The 8,873-nt window shown below is 38.0% G+C and overlaps 1 pseudogene; it reads left to right on the top strand.

Annotated features, from left to right (window-relative positions):
- The first annotated feature begins 1,432 nt into the window (after positions 1-1,432).
- Positions 1,433-1,651, top strand: LOC132434281 (large ribosomal subunit protein eL39-like; annotated as a pseudogene).
- The last annotated feature ends 7,222 nt before the right edge of the window (positions 1,652-8,873 follow it).

Below are 8,873 nucleotides of genomic sequence, written 5' to 3' on the forward strand. Positions count from 1 at the left end.
TGTATTTTATTTATAGGATTGTATATAGGCAACCCTATCTAGTAGAAGACATTCACCATAGTAGCCAAAAATTTTTTTGAAAGCCCAGATGTTTATTATATAACATTTTCTTTATCACCAAGCAATTAGTAATGTTCTTTCCTCTTTTCTTCCTTCCTTTAACAAATATTTAATAAGCAGGTATTACAAGCCAGATACTGGTTTATGTACTGGAATGAGATAATAAGCCAGTCAAAGAAAAAATAAATATAAATAATTTATAAACAATGATGAAGAAAATAAAACAGGTGATGTGATAAAGAATGTCTCAGTGGGGCGGGCTACCTTAGCTCGAACAGTCAGGTAAGTCCTCCCTGAAGAGTTGGTATTTCAACTGCGTCCTCAGGGGCAAGAGAGAGGCAGAAGGTTTCATAGGATAAGTTGCAGGCAGAAGGAACCATAAAAGCCCTAAGATGGTGTATTAGTTTCTACAGCTGTTGTAAAAACCTAACACAAACTTGGTGGTTTGAAACAACAGAAATTTATTCTCTCACAGTTCTAGAGGCCAGAAGTCTGAAAACAAGGTGTTTGCAGGGCCATGCTTTCTCTGGAGGTGCTGGGGAGGATCTGTTCCTTGCCTTTCCCAGCTTCTGGTGGCTACCAGCATTTCTTGGCTTGTGTCCGAATGACTCTAATCTTCGAGGCCAGCATCTTCAAATTTTCTCCTCTGTGTGTGTCTGACTAATCTCCCTCTTATAAGGACATCATGATGGCATTTAGGACCCACCAGGTAATTCAGAATAATCAGTATCTCCAGCTCAAGACACCTAATTTAATCACAACTTCAAAAAAAATTACATCCCCTTTTTTGCCATGTAAGGTCACACTCACAGATTTCACAGATTAGGACATGGATACATTTTCTGGAGGAGCATTTTTCAGCCTACCACAGATGGGAGGAGCTCAGCACGTTCTAACAGCGTGTGGAGACAGCACAGAGAGAGGTGTGGGGGCCATAAGGGCTGACGCGTAGGCAGGGCCTGGCAGTCAAGGTAAGGGATTCAGGTTCTAGTTCAATGTCAATGGGCAGCCAGTGAAAGATTTTAAACAGGAGACAGGGAGTGACAAGAATTACATTTTTAAAAGCATTTATCTGGTCCCTCTGTGGAGGCTGGACATTAAAAGGGCCAAGGGTGAAAGGAGAAGGAATCATTAGAGCCATGGCGCCTGCCAGAGAAGGGCAGCCTGAGGCCTTGGTAGCTTGAATTCAAGGGGTCGCAAGGGAGAGGAGGGGACAAGGTTGGACAGAGGGGATAGATTTTGGAGAAAAAGCCATGAGGACTTACTGATGGATTAGATCAGGTAGTAAAAACAAAACAAACAGAAAACAAAATAAAGGGAAAGTATGATAGAGTTCTCCTAGGTTTGGAGCTAAATGTTAATAAGAAGCCAAATGTTGACATTTGCTCTCTTCTCTTCTCTGCCATCCTATGTGCGGTTGAATTTGCTCCTTGCCAGATCTCCTCACAAGACTTTCAGGATCAAGCAATTCCTGGCCAAGAAACAAATGCTGAATCATCCCATTCCCCAATGTATTTGAATGAAAACGGGTAATAAAATCAGATACAACTCCAAGAGAAGACACTGGAGAAGAACCAAGCTGGGTCTATAAGGAGGCTCAAATATGAAGTGGTACACACTTATGTTGTGTCAAGGTCACTTGCATCTTACCATATCACAGTAGTGGGAACATCACTACTGCCTGAAAAGCCACATGTGTTTTATGGGAGAAATGGAATGGTTGGTTCTTCTTTTGTTGTCAGTGTTTCTGCACTAGTGCTTTGGGGCTTAGTAATAAATATGTGAAACCTTTTGTTGGAAAAAATATGTTGACATTTGATGTACTTGGTTCAGACTCTCCAGTCTGCTCTAGGGAGAGGATTTCACACAAAGTAAAGAGAGGAGTAGGTTATGTCCTGTCCTAAAATGCATTTGATAAAGTGAGCTTGGTCTTCAGGAGAGAGATTCTTTTTCTTCCATCCAAAATCAAGTCTTAACAGAGGCATCACGCTTCAGATGAAGGTTAAAAGAACCAGAGCGGTGCCGTGACCGTGATTGATGACGACGTGACAAGCACCTGTTAATGCTGCAAACCTCTCACCTTCCGGGTCAGTTCTACTTGGCAGGCAGCATCTTTCACGTCCAGGGTGAAGAGTGGCTCAGCCACCAGGATATCCTGTGTCAGTGATGTTTTCCACCACATGGTGTTCATCAATAAAGAGTGGATGGCAACAAATCAATTGCTGTGATGCAAGGTGGGCAGAGATAAATGTGACAGTGAGAAAGTGTGCAAACTTCAGTCTCCTCAACTCTGAGGGGTAAGAGTTGTTGAGAAGGTCAAATGGGATAATGAATGGGCCAGCACTTTGGAAACAATGAAGACCTAACAGCAACTTGTCATGATTATATCAAACACTATTATATATTTTATTATATTTGATTCTTCCACAGCACCTTGCACTTAGTATAGACTCCATAAATTTTTTGTCAAATTTAATTAAGTAAGTACAACAAACATGGCCATAAACCAGGTAGATTTGTTTGGCAAGTACTCATGGACTGATCATAAGAGATTGGTCCCACGGTTCCCCGACTTATATTCAGATGTCCTTTATCAGGAAGAGAAAATGGCCAGCTGCAGCTGTCCTCAGTCTGACACAAAGTATTCTGGCCTAAAACATGACACATCAGGGTCTTGCAACCTCAAATATGTGGGAGGTAACTTCATTACACTATCAGATTATTAATGATGCTCACTCATACTCCAGCATTAGGGCTTCAAAGGGTAGCCATTATGTCCAAAGGCAAGTTTTTGGGTGGATCTGTCTGACTGAAAGAATAAAAATTTTCATATCGTTCTTAAAGGTTTTATTTATGTAAAATAACTTATTACTTCAGGTTTCTATCAGGTAGATTTGGGGAGATAACTGACCTACTGGATCTATCCATCAGCCATGTCTTGTGGCTACCCTGAGATCCTATCAGTTTCATGTTGGAGAGAAAACAGTGGAATTCTTTGTCCTCTCATACACAGCATTGTCTAAAGATAATGAAACTCATATGATAAATTATAAATGCAATTTGATTTTCTCCATAACCTGTCTCATCAACTAAAATTGTTCACAAAATTTAAAAGTTAGATTTATAAGCTAATTTTCTAAAAGATATGGCATCTAAATTCACTATTTGTTGAATGGGTTACTTTTTAAATATCACCCAGTTTTACCTAAGAGCTACTATCACATCTTTTTCATTTGTTTTCTAAAGCCCAAACTCTATCTCCCTTTTTGTCTTCATACGGTCTTCTGATTTGATAGAAAGATTAAATGTCAAACTTAATTTAAAATCAATATTTTCTGAGGCTGAGCTGCAGTTAGATCTAGACCTGGACTTAAAGAGTACAGTATTTAACAATAGAACATCCCTCCAAATATGCATCTTCAAAAATAACTTATCATGACCGTACCTATCATAACAGTTTTTTTAGCATCTGTGAATATTACATGTCAAAGTCCATCAATTTTATTAGCCAAGACAGGATAGAATGTTATTGAAGAACTGATGAAGATGTTTATAATAATTGTAACTGGTAGAAATGGCAAAGCTCTGATTCACTTTGATCTTCATGGAATCATACAAAGTAGGAAGTCTTTGGGTCATCTTGTTTATTTCCATGGTATTAAGGGTGACTGGACATTATCCGGTGTCCTTTGTATTTGTTTTGGGAATAAGGTAGATCAGGAAATACAGGTAGAGAACAGCAGTGACCCAGAGCTTTTAAAAAATTCTGTCAAGTAGCCTGGCTTCAAAGGAGAGTACCCAGCCTGGTTCATAGATATTATCACATTCTACTTAATAAACTCGTGCAGATAAAAAAATATCTACCCTGGGCATGAAACAATTATTTAATCTACATATTCCAAGGCCCTCAGAGAAATCAGAAAGATCTATATAATAATCATCCACTATAAAAAGAAATGTAGCCTTACTTTCTACACCTTTCATAAGAATTCGTGTTGGGGAAGAAACTCTTGAGCATTTGCTACTGTTGGCAAACCCTGCTGGGGGCCCCCAGAGAATGTTATCTGGTATGTGCGGTATCCATGAGATCTGTGTCTATAGGTCTATGAACCCCTGAGCCATGTCCTTGATCCTACACAGGTGGACATGACTGGAGGACATCTTTATCTCTGACCTTGTGAGTCAGTTCAGATTTTCCTGGGGTAGAAAGAAAGAGGTGCTTTTCCAGAAGCTTCTCTTTTTCCAGAAGCTCTGCTCCTTATTTATACTAACATCCCCCTAAGAGTAACTAAGCTTCTCTTTACAAATCCTGGATGCCACTTTTAAATTGTTATTTGCTCCAAAGATCTCTGTCTCTTCAAGCCCCAGAACTAACGCACTCACATCCCTCCCAGGCTATTTTCTCCCCCATCTTTTATGAAGTCTTCCATCAGGTAGGGAAGACTCTATCCTCTAAGCCAGCACTTCTCAAACTTGAGTGCACACCCAAATCACCTAGAGAATCAGTCTCTCACCACCAGAGATTTTGATTCATTAGGTTGAGCTTTATGACTGAGAATGTGCATTTCCATCCAGCTCACAAATCACACTTGAGTAGCACTGCTTTAAGTCATATTAAGAGCATCTGAATTGCCCAGTTTCAAATTTCCATCCCATCAGTCACTATTGATTTTGCTACGGCAGAGGAGACTTTCCTCCATCCACAGTGATTCTCACTTCTTCTGGGTGCTAATGGTCTGACTTGCCATGATGCTGCCATCATTCATCACCTCAATTTGATTATAGCTCTGTCTGCCACTAGTGAATGGAAGCTTTGTCCAAACTTAGATTGTTGTGTTCTTGAATTGCATTGCTCCTCAAGCCCCATACAGGCTAGATGAGTGGTGTTCTCCATCAGTTATATTCTTGGAGGGGCTTATGTCCTTTAGCTACAGCTACAGCTACAGCTACAGAGTGGTCCCCTTGCTCAAACTTTCACCTATACAGTTTGCTATGGTCTGAATATTACTATCTCCCCAAAATTCATAAGTTGAAACCTAACTCCCAAAGTGATGGCGTCAGGAGGTGGGTCCTTTGGGGGTGATTAGGTCATGAGGCAGAGACTTCTTGAATGAGATTAATGCTCTTAAAGAGACACCACAGAGTTCCCTATTCCCTTCTGCCATTTAAGGATACAATGAGATGTTTGCAACCCAGAAGATTGCCCTCATCCAACTGTGCTGACACCCTGATCTCTGACCTCCAACCTCCAGAACTGTGAGAATTAAATTTATATTGTTTAGAAGCTACCTAGTCTCTGGTAGTTTGCTGTAGTAGCCCAGACAGACTATGACACCATTATATCCTGCTTTATCCATAACTCCTGCTAGATAGTGGGCTCCATAAATCTTCCCATTACAGTTGATTGGGTAAGAAGTGAATATCTAACCTCAAAAAAGAGATATCCATAAAGAAATCTGAGCCAATTAGATCCCTTCATTCTGTTTTGTTGTTGTCGTTTTAAAAGATTTTTTTAGAACAGTTTTATGTTCACAGTGAAGCTGAGAGGAAGGTACAGAGATTTTCAATGTATCCCCTGTCCTCAGACATGCATAGCCTCCTCCATTTTCAATGTGCCCCCCCAGAGTGGTATATTTGTTACAACTGATGAACCTACATTGACATATCATAATCATCTGAAGTCCATAGTTTACTTCAGGGTTCACTCACAGTGTTGTGCATTCTGTGGATATTGTTGATTCTTTTGGATTTTCTATAAAATGACTATGTCATCTGTGAACAAAGTTTTATTTCCTCCTTCCCAATCTGTATCACCTTTTATTTTTTCTTGTCTTGTGGCATAAGCAAGGACTTACAGTATGATGTTGAAAAGGAGTGGACATCCTTGCCTTGTACCTGATCTGAGTAGGAGAGCTTTGCAGTTTTCACCATTGTATGATGTTAGCTCTAGGTTTTCTGTAGATAGTCTTTATCAACTTGAGGAAGTCCCCCTCTATTCTTACATTACTGAAAGTTTTTATCATGGATGGGCGTTGCATTTTGTCAAATACTTTTTCTGCATCTACTGATACGATCATGTGTTTTCTTCTTTTTATCCTATTAATGTGATGGATTATATTTATTGATTTTCAAATGTTGAATCAACCTTGCATACATAGGATAGACCCACTGGTCATAGTGTATAATTCTTTTTATACATTTTGTATTCAATTTGCTAATATTTTGTTGAGAATTGCATCTCTATTCATGAGAGATATTGGTCTATAGTTTTCTTTTCTTTTAATGTCTTTCCTTGTGGTATTAGTGTAATGCTGGCCTCATAGGATGAGTCAGGAAATATTCCCTCTGTTTGTATCCTTTGAGAGAGATTTTAGAGAACCAATATAATTTCTTCCTTACATATTTGGTAGAATTCACCACTGAACACATCTGAGCTTGGTGCTTTCTGTTTGTTAATTAAATTTCTTTAGTAGATATAAGCCCCGAATTGGTATAATTTCTTCCTTACATATTTGTTAGAATTCACAACTGAACACATCTGGGCTTTGTGCTTTCTGTTTGTTCATTAAGTTTCTTTAATAGACATAGGCCTATTCAAATGTCTATTTCTTCTTCTGTAAGTTTTAGCAGATTGTCCTTTAAAAATTGGCCCATTTCATCTAGACTATCTTATTTGTGGGCATAGTTCATATTATTATTTTTTATTATTCTTTTAATGTCCATGGGATCTGCAGTGATGGCCCCTCTTTCATTTCTGATATTAGTAATTTATATCTTCTCTCTCCCTCTTTTTAGCTATCCTGGCTAGAGGCTTATCAGTTTTACTGATCTCTTTAAGAACCAGCTTTTGCTTTAATTGATTTTCTCTACTGATTCCCTGTTTTCAATTTTATTGTGTTCTCCTGTGATTCTTATTATTCACCTTCTTCCGCTTACTTTGGATTTAATTTGCTTTTCTTTTTTTACTGTCTTAAAATGGAAGCTTAGATGACTGATTTTAGGTCTTTCTTCTTTTCTAATATATACATTCACTGCTATTAAGTTCCCTCTAACCACTGCTTTTGTTGCATCCTACAAATTTTGATAAGTTGTATTTTCATTTTCATTTACCAATATATTTCAAAATTTCTCTTGGAATTTCTTAGATGACTCCTTTGTTACTTAAAAGTATCTTGTTTAATCTCTACTTATTTGGGGATTTTCCAGTTATCTTTCTATTATTGATTTCTGGGTTAATTCCATTGTGATCTGAGAGCAGATGTTATATAATTTTTATTCTTTTAAACTTGTTAAGGTGTATTTTATCTCCCAGAATATGGTCTATATTGGTGATATTCCATGTAAGCTTGAGAATAATGTGTATTCTGCTGTTGTTGGAAGAAGTAGTCTATAGTTGTCAATTTTATTTTGTTGATTAATGGTACTGTTGAGTTCAACTATGTCCTTACTGATTTTCTGCCTGCTGTATTCATCCATTTCTGATAGAGAAGTAGTGAAGTCTTCAACTATGATAGTGGATTCATCTATTTCTTCTTGCAGTTCTATCAGTTTTTTCCTCACATAGTTTGACACTCTGTTTTATGTGCATACATGTTAAGAATTGTTAGAGCATTAGCCCCTTTATCGCTGATAACTTTTCTTGCTTTGAAGTCTGCTTTGTTTGAAATTAATATGGCTATGCTTGTTTCCTTTTGATTAGTGTTAGCATGGCATATTTTTCTCCATCCATTTACTTTTAATCTATATGAGTCTTTATATTTAAAGGTAGTTTCTTGTGGACAACATATAGCTAGATGTTATTTTTTTGATACACTCTGATAATCACTGCCTTTTAATTGATGCATTTAGAACATTGCTGTTCAAAGTGATTATTAATATAGTTTGCTTAATAGCTACCAATTACAGTTTAGGTTTTCTTACTCCAGCACTGGTTCCTGTGTCAGTTTCTGCTTGTGAGTCTCTGCTCCACTAAGCCATGTCTCCCTATATTTGCCTGTCTGTCTCTCTAAATTTGGAGGCAGCAGTTTACCCTGTGTCCTCTCTTTTCTTAAGGATCCTAGAAGAGTTGTCGATTTTTCAATCTGTTAAGCTTTTTACTTGTTGTTAGAATGAAGCAGTGATTTCCAATCTCCTTACATGTGGAATTCAAAACTAGAAGTCTTTGTTATGTTTTTGAACAAAGAAACTCACAAGAAAGTTCAAGTCTGTGGTAGACACCTGAGCAAAGTGCTGGTCAATAGGAGTAGAGGAAGGTGATCAATGAGAAGGATGGATCAGATGGTGAGGTTCCCTGCAACCACCCAGACACTAGATTTCAAGCTCTCTTGGCCACAGTCTTGTTGTGCAAGACCCACCCAACCAAATTAGCAGCCCTGCACATGAGTTTTTTGTTGACATTATTATTGGAGTAGGCTGAGAATAGTTTGCCAGTAAACAAATATTGAGATAAAAGATACTACTGAATGCAGAGTAATGTTCTAAGGTTGACAGTAAAGAATGGCACAAGAAGAAGAGATGCTTTTCCACAGAACCATGGGTCCATGGATGAGGGTAGGTAGATGTATATTCTGGGAGCCTAAGAGTTTTGGGACACAAACTAAGCCAATTTATCCCATTATTAAATTCAAAGTTTTAAAGTATTCTAAGCTACCTCTAAGTTTACCTCTAAGTACCTCTAAGCTTACTTCAATAATCTTGATCTGTCCTTCACAAAGATGATTATAACTCACTTGCATGTGTATATGTTTGTACTGAATGCTTATTATGTGCTAGTTTGTCCGTGCTAAAGATACAATGGAAAATAATCTAATTTC

The sequence above is a fragment of the Delphinus delphis genome, chromosome 11 (assembly GCF_949987515.2).
Source record: "Delphinus delphis chromosome 11, mDelDel1.2, whole genome shotgun sequence".
Lineage (NCBI taxonomy): Eukaryota > Metazoa > Chordata > Mammalia > Artiodactyla > Delphinidae > Delphinus > Delphinus delphis.